The following is a 10,361-nucleotide window of genomic DNA, read 5'->3' as shown; positions in this document are numbered from 1 at the left end:
TTTTGAGTGACTCTTTCAACCACATTGGATAAAGCCAGTTCCACCTCTCTCAAAGCCTCTTGAGCTTCTTTTGTAAGCTGGTGTGGTGACTTTAAAGTAGTGTCTCCCCTTAAAATGGACACATTAAAGTGGACTCATAGGATCCCTGCTACCTCACTGCCTCGTCTCTTTCGCCAAAGCGACCCTGGCTAGAGAGTCACTGCACCTCATAGTCCCAATTATTTGTATATACCAAACGATTGGGCCAGCACAGGATAGTGGGAAGGGGCATTTCCCAAGCATATTCTTATAGAGTATTGTCCAATCAGTAATTAGCCTCAAGTGCTCGATTATCCAACCTCAGTGCATTGACTCAAGAGTGTCAGCCCCTTACAAGTTCCCATAGTTTCCATCTGTTCATTTACTTTTCTCTGATCAGTCAACATCCTCCATTTTCCAGATATCTTTTTTACAACAAATACAGCAGAATTCCAAGGACTTAAAGAAAGTTGTAAGTGTTCTTGATCAAGTTGCTCTTGAACTATATATAATAAGCCTGAATTCTATCACTTCCTAAGGGCCACTGTTCTACCTACACTGTTATATCAGTATTCCATTGAATGGGAAGAGGTGAGAGTGCAGGCAGGCTTTCAACAGCAGCCCTGCCTAAAAAGCCAAAGTACTCAATTGTAATCCTAACTGCTGTAAAATGTGTCTTCCCCACAGATTGATGGGGATTTTTTCAACTACAAAAATAGTAAAACTGTTTTACCTTCAAAGATCCATCTCAAAGGGGTAGCACTAACTTCAGCTGCTATTGATCCTCCTTTACCAGACATATAGGTGTCTGCCTTAATCTTTGGCCAATGACTCGGCTAATTTGGCACTTCTAATAACTGTCTGATCTGCACCCGTGTCTACCAACCCTTTCAGTGGAATGTCATTTACATAGATAGAGTGCATAGGGTTAGCTGTAATAACTGCAGTCCACAATATTTCTGGATTCTGTTGTTGGGAGTCAAAAATCTGGGCAAATATTACCAAATTGCCTATTAGGAGTATGTATCAGTAAACCTGATGCTGCTACTTCTCCTGGGTGATAAGTCACACATTGTCTACCTGTTTTAGTGACTGGGATATTATCTACACATTCTCCAGTTTCCGAAATCAGTGTATGGATGGACACTGTTTTGTAAGCACTCTCAACAAGTGAAGTGGTCAAGCCTACTGTACCTGGAGGCAAAGGTTATATAGGGTAGACAGGGACAGATTTCACCTCTCTAGGGGATATCTCACTAGTTCCAGCTGCATACAACTTTATTTTCCCCAATTCTAATCCCTTTCTCCCATCAGGTTGCTTCTCAGCTGATTGATCATGTCTGAGTACTGAACTTCTAGAAACTCTCTGGGTGTAACATCAGCTACCATCATGCTCCAAGTATTTTTTGTCTGGGATCCTGGAGCTGAGCCCTGCCTCTTGTTTCCCTGAGTCAATCTACATTCTGATGTCCAACAGAAGCCTCTGTTGCATTTTGGACATAGGGTTTTGGATCTTGTTCTCCCACCCTGTTTTTTCACTTTGTCTTTATGCCAACATTGAGCTTCCAAATGCCCTATTTTACCACATTGAAAGCATTGACGAGTCTCTCTGGAAATCCCTTGCCAAAAGGGACCCTGTCTTCCCATGTTCAGATCTTGAAAAGTCTGCATCATAGCCTGGGTATAAAAGATATTTGTGCCGACTGTAGCACAGCATCTTATGATCTCATCTAAAGGAGCATCTTTGTGTAGTCCTAGTATAGTTCTTCTACAAACCTCATTAGCATTTTCCTTAGCAAGTTGTCTTATCATAATTTCTGTTGCTACATATTAGGCTTCTTATAAGATACTAAGACAGTGGAATTGATAGAGACAATAATTGTCTAATTTAGCACGGCTCAGTATGATTGATTTGATCCTACAAGGAGATGTTATGAGCTAGAACCTGAAACAAGGTACTGAGTGGAACTGAGGAGACAATAGTTAAATCTAGTTTAGTATTGATTTAATCCTACAATAAATAATGGTTTCCTAGTGATATAATGATTGGTATGTACTCAATATAGGGCATATAAGCAAGAGGCTCTCAGGGCCAGACACAGAAGCCCACTCTCAGAGGCAGAGACAGATTCATTACAACTTCCATCTTTGTGCTGGATGGAGACATTTAGAGGGAGCTAGAGGCTGAAGCTGGCAGAGGCAAAAGACTAGCAGCAAGAGCTCTCGGGAACCAAGGAGAGAGACAGGCCTCTAAGAAAGCTAACTGGGCCCCAGGAAGGAGACAAGACTTAAAAGGAAACAATAAAGGATTTGAGGTCCTGGCTGCATTTGGGGTGATTACTCTGAACTGAAAGAAAGGCTGCCTCCAGAAGCCCCCAAGAAACCTGTTCCCAGAGAACATTATATTTTTAGAGAAGAACATTACAGCTACATTTTCACCAACAGTTTGCATGACAACTGTCTGCAGACATCCCACAAAATCAGCAAAGCATTCATTTGGACCTTGTGCTACTTTTGTTAAGGCTTCCCCTCTATCTTGTCTTCCTGGGAGTGTGCCTCATGCTTTGATAGCAGCAGAAGCAATTGTTCATATGCTGTCTAAGGGTAATTAATCTTTGCTAAAGTGTCTGCATAAGGACTTACATCTGTTAGTTGGCCAAAAGTGATAGGTATATTAACTCCAGGTTGCCTATTTCATTAGGCTGGTATTCTACAGAGTTCACTATACTCAGAAAGCCACAAGTTTTGTCCAGGTTCTTAACATGTCCTTGCTATAGATTTCTAGTCATTAAGGGTTAACATTTCAAAAGCCAAATTCTCTAATATCATCTTAACATAAAATGATGTAGACCCATAAAGAGTGCCAGCCTTTTTCAGATCTTTGATAATTTCCAGATTAAATGGAGTCAACTCTTCAAACACAGAGTATGCTTCTATTCTCAAATCAGATGTATCCTGCCTTTCCTCTTTGGCCTTTGTAATCATGTCATGGGAGTGGACAAAGCTGCTGCATGAGTGGTGCTGATGGTGTCACTGCCCTTCCCCCTTTTCCCTTCTCTCTCCACAAAGGCAAAATTGAAGGAGGATGGTCAAGAGATGGGATTGCCCTAATGGTGCCTGCTGGGGTGTAATTAAGCTGTGAAAGTGAGAAGCACCACACCCATTAAGTTCATCAGCTCTGTTCTTGTCCAATTCTCCATGCTTTTCAACTGCTTTGTCAGTACCATTCCGCTCCTCTTTCTCCTCACACTTCCTCGTCTGGCTGTTCTCCTATGAACTTCTCCATTTTTTTTTTTTTTTAGAACTTGTGGGATTCTTTAAAGCCAATTGTATTATATTGTACATAAGGAATGTTTCTTCATGAATTGAATCAGGACTCATAGCTTCATAATATTCAATTAGTTGCTCTCCCACTAGTTCCCATATATCAGACTCTAATTTTTCTTCCTTAGATAGCCAAGGAGATGTGTACTCTAATATGTTTAAGAGTTCAGTGATCTGCTTCCAAATTACCAACAAACTTTTCTTCTTTATTAACCTAACTATGCATTCTGCATATTTCCCTTGGGGTGAAGGAGACTCTTTTCTTAGTATTTGCCCCATTTCACCTAAAAAAAAAAACCAAAAGTGACTAGTTTAGCTCTTACTAAAGTTTTCTGCTTGTTTATTTTTATACTCACTCTATTTCAGGATCACAGGGGAATTCTCCACTGAGCTTACGAGAACTGCTTTGTGCCCTGCTTTGCAAGGCCCTGCATTTCTAGGGCCCCACATTTGGCCACCAAAATATAATATACAAGGTTCTATTTGGAGAACCTTGGGATCAGTCTGAGTCTTTGGTTTTAGTGGGGGAGTGAAGGAAGCAGGAGAACTACCACATGACTGGTCAAAAATGTTGTCAGTCTGGAATTTGGCATTTTCTCTTGGCTGAGGTAAACAGGGTTAAATGACTTGCCCAGATCACACAGCTAAGATTGGTACTCAGGAAAATCAAATCTTCCTGAGTCTAGATTCTATCCACTGTGCCTCCTAACTACTCAGTGTAGGGTTGATTTATTAAAAAAAATAATAATTAATATTTGAGGGGAAAAAATGGGACTGTATGCTCTCTGACTCCCCTTTCTAATAAGGAATTCAATGAACAACAAAACTGTAGTCCTCTAGCTGCTCATAATTTTAAATATCATACATTGTTATCTAAACTATTAATTCCAAAATATAATAATCCCCATCCATGCAAAGGCTGGTGTACCTAAAAGCAGACAAGTAGGCCATATTCAGAAAAACAATATCCCATTGTACTATGAATTCTGCTTTATACCTCCCTGGAAGCCTATTTTTCTTGGATTCACTGTCCTTAAATATATATGTGTGTGTGTGTATATATATGTATATATGTATATACATATATATATATATGTGTATATATATATATGTATATACATATATCTTTGCATTAAGTAGTCTATCCTGATAGGATTCCTTTTCTGATTATGTATTCATTCCTTAGTGTTGTTAATTCTGACTGAGACTGATTTATACCTCTAGAATTGCTTGCTTCCCCTGCACAGAAAGGATTAAAATTAAAGTTAGAATCAGAGCGTCTCAGAGTTGGGAGGCACCCGAGAAGCCATCTGGTCTAGCCTGTATAAGAATCCCTTCTTTAGTATCTCAGAGGAGAGAGAATCCTTTTTAAAATATCCAGTAAAGGGAAATCCACCACTTACTAAGTAGGCTCTTTTTACTTTGAAATGACTAATTCTTGACTCAAATTTATAAGAATTCAAACCACTCTCCAATTGATAAATGGTCAAAAGATCTGAACAGACAATTTTCAGATGAAGAAATTAAAACCATTTCCAGTCATATGAAAAGGTGCTCTAAATCACTATTCATCAGAGAAATACAAATTAAGACAATTCTGAGATACCACTACACCTCTCAGATTGGCTAAGATGACAGGAAAAAAAAATGATGAATGTTGGAGGGGATGTGGGAAAATTGTATAAAGTAGTATATATATCATTGGTGGAACTGTGAATGGATCCAGCCATTCTGGAGAGCATTTTGAAACTATACTCAAAAAGTTATTAAACTGTGCATACCCGGCAGTGTTTCTACTGGGTTTTTATCCCAAAGAGATCTTAAAGGAGGGAAAGGGACCTACATGTACAAAAATGTTTGTGGCAGCCCTTTTCATAGTGGCAAGGAACTAGAAATTGAATGAATGCTCATCAATTGGAGAATGGCTGAATAAGTTATGGTATATGAATGTTATGGAATATTATTGTTCTAAAAGATACCATCAGGAAGATAATTTTGGAGACGCCTGGAGAGACTTACATGAACTGATACTAAGTGAAATGAGCAGAATCAGGAGATTATTGTACCCGGCAACAGCAAGATTATATGATGATCAATTCTGATGGATGTGACTTTTTCCAATAATGAGATGATTGATACCAGTTCCAATGATCTTGTGACGAAGAGAACCACCTACACCCAGAGAGAGGATTGTGGGAATTGAATGTGGATCACAACATAACATTCTCACTTTTTGTTGTTGTTTGCTTGCATTTTGTTTTTTTACTCATTTACTTCCCTTTTTGATATGATTTTTCTTGTGCAGCAAGAGAATTGTATAAATATGTTTACATATATTGGATTTAACATATATTTTAATGTATATGACATATATTGGATTGCTTGCCATCTAGCGGAGGAGGTGGGGGAAAGGGGGGGATCTGAAACACAAGACTATGCAAGGGTCAATGTTGAAAAATTATCTGTGCATATGTTTTGAAAATAAAAAGCTTTAAAGGAAAGGACTAATTCTTAGAAAGATATATTTTTCTTTCTTACTAACATACTTCAGTGAGTGTGGTCTCATCCATATAAATATTTCAAAGGTAGAGATCTGTTTTCTTATCTATGTTTATCCATTAATCCTTCACATAGAATCTATTATGGACTAGAAATATGACAATGATGATGATGATGATGATAGCTGACAATTACAGGACAATTTAAGACTTGTATAGCACCTTATTCACTATCCTTACAAGGACCCTGTGAAGGAAGGGTAATTCTTATCTCCATTTTACAGATGATGGAACACAGATTCACATAATAATAATAATAATAATAATAATAATAATAATAATAATAATAACCAGTTAGGATTTTCATAATGTTTAAGGTTTGCACACCACTTTATAAATATTATCTCATTTTATCCTCACAGCTACTCCTAGGTATTACTCGTATTTTATAGAACTGGAAACTGAGGCAGACAGATTTTTTTAAAGTAACTTATCCAGAAACTATCAGAGACAAGATTTGGGTCCTCCTGAGACCAAGACCTACTCTCTTATCACTATCTAACATTGCTTCTTGCAATCTTGTTATTGTATAGCTATTACTACAAAGCAAAGTCACTCAGTGCAAGCCCAAACTACCTCTTTTTCTATCCATATATTTCTCTATTGATGTCTTTTAATTACTATATAAACATGATACTTCTTGGAGTTTACATCATTTATCCTTCTTTTATTTGTACTCTCAAGTCATATTTTCAAACATTTTTCTACCATGATTCCTCATTCATATCTTTGCATTGAAGTCATTGAAGGATATAGATATATAGATAGATAGATAGATTTAGTTTGAAGGATTTTTTAATTTGAGTTCTTCATTTTTCAATGTGATTTGGTATGTAGTGCTATGTCTAATATCGCCTATTTTTTTAGCATGACCCAGTGAAATTGATCTTGGATTTAGGGTATGAAGTCTGCTGCTTGCTATCAATATGATGTTGATCATGACAGATAGTTTCTGTTGCTTTCAGTTGTCTGGATATATATAAAATGAGGGATCTGGACTGGATGATTTCTAAAGTTTCTATCAGCTGTAAAACTATGATCCTATGATGTGAAATATCTATGTAGTCAACAAGTTTGGGGTATCTCTCATTCTTTATTCTCAAGCCATATTTTCCAATGCATTTTTTCAGCATTACTTATGTATATCTTGTGCATTGAAGTTACCAAATACCAAAGTATTTTTGAATTGCTGAATGCAGCATGCACTTGAGGTTTAATAAATGCTTGATGGTTGAGATATATTGATATAATGTGTATGTTCTAAGCAAGCTCTTTATAGAATGTCTTACCTCTTCATTTTCTACAAGAGATTCAGGTTCATAAACTTTAGTGGTTTTGTGGTAATCTTTTTGTAAATATTTTTGTAAGCACTACAATATGAAATAAGCAATTTTTTTTCACAATAGCTTTTAATTTCTTTCCAAATACATTCAAAGATAGTTTTTGACATTCACCTTTGTGTGACGCAAGTCCCTCCCTCCCTCCTTCCCCAGACAGCAAGCAATTCAATATAGGTTAAACATGTGCAATTCTTCTAAACATATTTCCATACTCATCATGCTGCACAAGAAAATCAGATCAAAAGGGGAAAAAACACAAAAAAGAAAAAAAGCAAACAAACAACAGTAACCCCCAAAAGATGAAAATTCTATGTTTTAATCCACATACAGTCTCCATAGTTCTGTATGCAGATGGTATTTTCCATCCTAAGTCTATTGAATTGTTGAAAAGAGCCAAGTCCATCACAACTGATCATCACATAACCTTGTTGTTGCTGAATATAATGTTCTCTTGGTTGTACTCATTTCATTTATCATTAGTTTATGTAAGTCTTTCCAGGATTTTCTGGAATCAGTTTGTTCATCATTTTTCATAGAACAATAATAATCCATTGCATTCATATGCCCTAACTTATTCAGCCATTCCTCAACTGATGGGCAGACACTCCACTTTGTTGTGTCCAGTTCCTTGACACAACAAAAAGGACTGCTACATTTTCAGTATTTTTTTCCAGTATTTTCAGGGGGGGGGGTTGTTGTTGTTTGTTTGCTTGGGGTTTTTTCCTCTCATTTTTTTCCCTTTTGATCTGTTTTTTTTTTTTCCTTGCTCAGCATGACAAATATGGAAATATTTTTAGAAAAATTGCACATGTTTAACCTATATTGCATTGCTTGAGAGGGGAATAATTTTGAAATGCAAGGTTTTGTAAAAGTGAATATTGAAAACTACCTTTACATGTATTTGGAAAAATAAAATTCTATTTAAATTTATATATATACATATAGATATATATAGTATATGTATCATATAATATATGTATACATGTATATTAATGCCTCATTTTTTTAGTCTAAACCTATCATCTTTTCTTCAGAAGTTGGATAATCATTAATTGGAATCATGGGTGGTCATTTCTTCTTACAACTTTCAATGTTGTTTGTCTTTGTTGTTATTGATAAATTAAGCTTTAGGTTGTATTCATTTAATTCTTCATAACTATATAAAAGCCTTCAGAATAGTTCATTTTTATAATATTGATGTTATAATACAAGTTCATCTTCTTGTTCTCCTTATTTTATTTTGCATCAATTAATACAAGTCTTTCCTACCTTTAAATCAATTCTTTCCTTATTTCTTACAGAACAATGTGTTCCACCACGACTAATATAACAACTTATTCAATCATTCCTCAATTAAAAGATCTCTCTTTTCTTTCCAGTTTTTAACGAAACCAAAAAGAGCTACTATAAATATTTTTGTACAAGTAAGACTGATCTAATGCAATTGTTTCATTTCATTCAGACTTAAGATTTTAAACAAAATGATGTGCCCAAGGTCACACAGACAATAAATAACTTGGATCTAGTTTCTCTAGCTTCAAATCCAGTGTTTATCCTAGCAGAGATGTTATGAAGCACTTGGAAATGTAGATATAGAGCTTGGAAGTTGGCGCAAGGTCAGTTCTAGTGAGTCTAAGTTTCCAATTGCACTTAAATGTTTTAATGACTCTGTTATTTCATCATTTTTGGCATTCCTTTCTTCAGTACCGATCCATGCCTTCCCATTAAAATCCAAATGTCAGCAATGATTCTGATTTATGTTCAGCTATTAATACTTTAGCAGGGCTATCCATTTATCTAACTTATCCAATAATGACAAGTAATTAAGAGCAATGCCTTATGAAAATGAGACTTAGGATAAGTTAGGATGGTACTTTCTGTGGAAGGATATGGGACATATATAGAATTTAGGGATTTGCCCCTCACAATCTAGCTTCACCTTTTCTTTATAGCTTCATTGGATGTTATTTTTTTTCCCTCTCTCATTCTGCAATCCACTCAAATTGGTCTTTCCATCTTGCTCAGCTATGACACTCCATTTCCCATCTCTGCTATTTTTCACCCTACATTCCCAGAAGGCATTTCTTTCTCACTTCTGATTCACAGAGTACTTTTATGCTTTCAAAATATAGCCCAAGGACCATCTTCTACAGGAAATCATTCTTTATTCCTCCAGTACCTTCCAAACTACTTTACATTTAACTAATGTATAATTATATAAATATAATATAAATATATAATATAATGTAACACATATATATTCAAATTCTGCTGTGAAACATGCATCTTTAATGGGTTATCCATGTTATTGAAATGCCAAACATACACTTTCCTAAAAGACTATTTACAGAGAACTTAAGCTCTCACATAGAAGTCAGAAGAAATGATACAAGTATATTCTCAAGTTCTTCCTTAAGAATTTTAAAATTTATTGCATGCCATGGGGGACACTGGCACAGGACCACTCAGCATGAGAAAGTAATTCAAAAGAAACGCAAGATATGAAAATTTAAAGAATTCACCCAAAACATTCAATAGACTATTTGTGCCCAAGGTATAGCAGAGTATTCTGAGCTTATGGTGCTCTGATCAGCCACTTGACTCTAACATAGTAGATATCATTTTGGTGCTCTTCAAGAATGAAAGGCAATTAACCTTCCATATGCATGTATATATACAAATACATGTAAGTCTATGTGTACATTTATATGAAAGAAGACATTATATATATATATAAACATATATATATACCCATACATGTATATGTATTTTATATATTTTTTCTTCAATTCTTAGATTCTTTTGAATGAACCAAGTAAATATAAGAGCAGCAATTTCTCCCAATTGTCAAATGTAAGCTTACACACCCCTGCTTTCCTACCCCTATCATTTGAGATTCAAATAAAGAAAAAAAGAAAATTAATGACATCACAAAGGCTCTTCATTCTATGGGTTAGCATTCCACAAAACTACTTATCCTGTTCTTTACATAAAATACCCCAGAGAAGTATATCGACCTGATATATCAATAATGACAAGTATTAATATATAAACAGCTTCATTCTGAGTGAGTGTATAAACCCTGTTCATCAATCTGAGAGGGTAGTAAATTTGTGTGGGG

Source organism: Sminthopsis crassicaudata, chromosome 3, assembly GCF_048593235.1.
Source record: "Sminthopsis crassicaudata isolate SCR6 chromosome 3, ASM4859323v1, whole genome shotgun sequence".
NCBI lineage: Eukaryota > Metazoa > Chordata > Mammalia > Dasyuromorphia > Dasyuridae > Sminthopsis > Sminthopsis crassicaudata.
Note: the sequence above shows the minus strand (reverse complement) of the source record.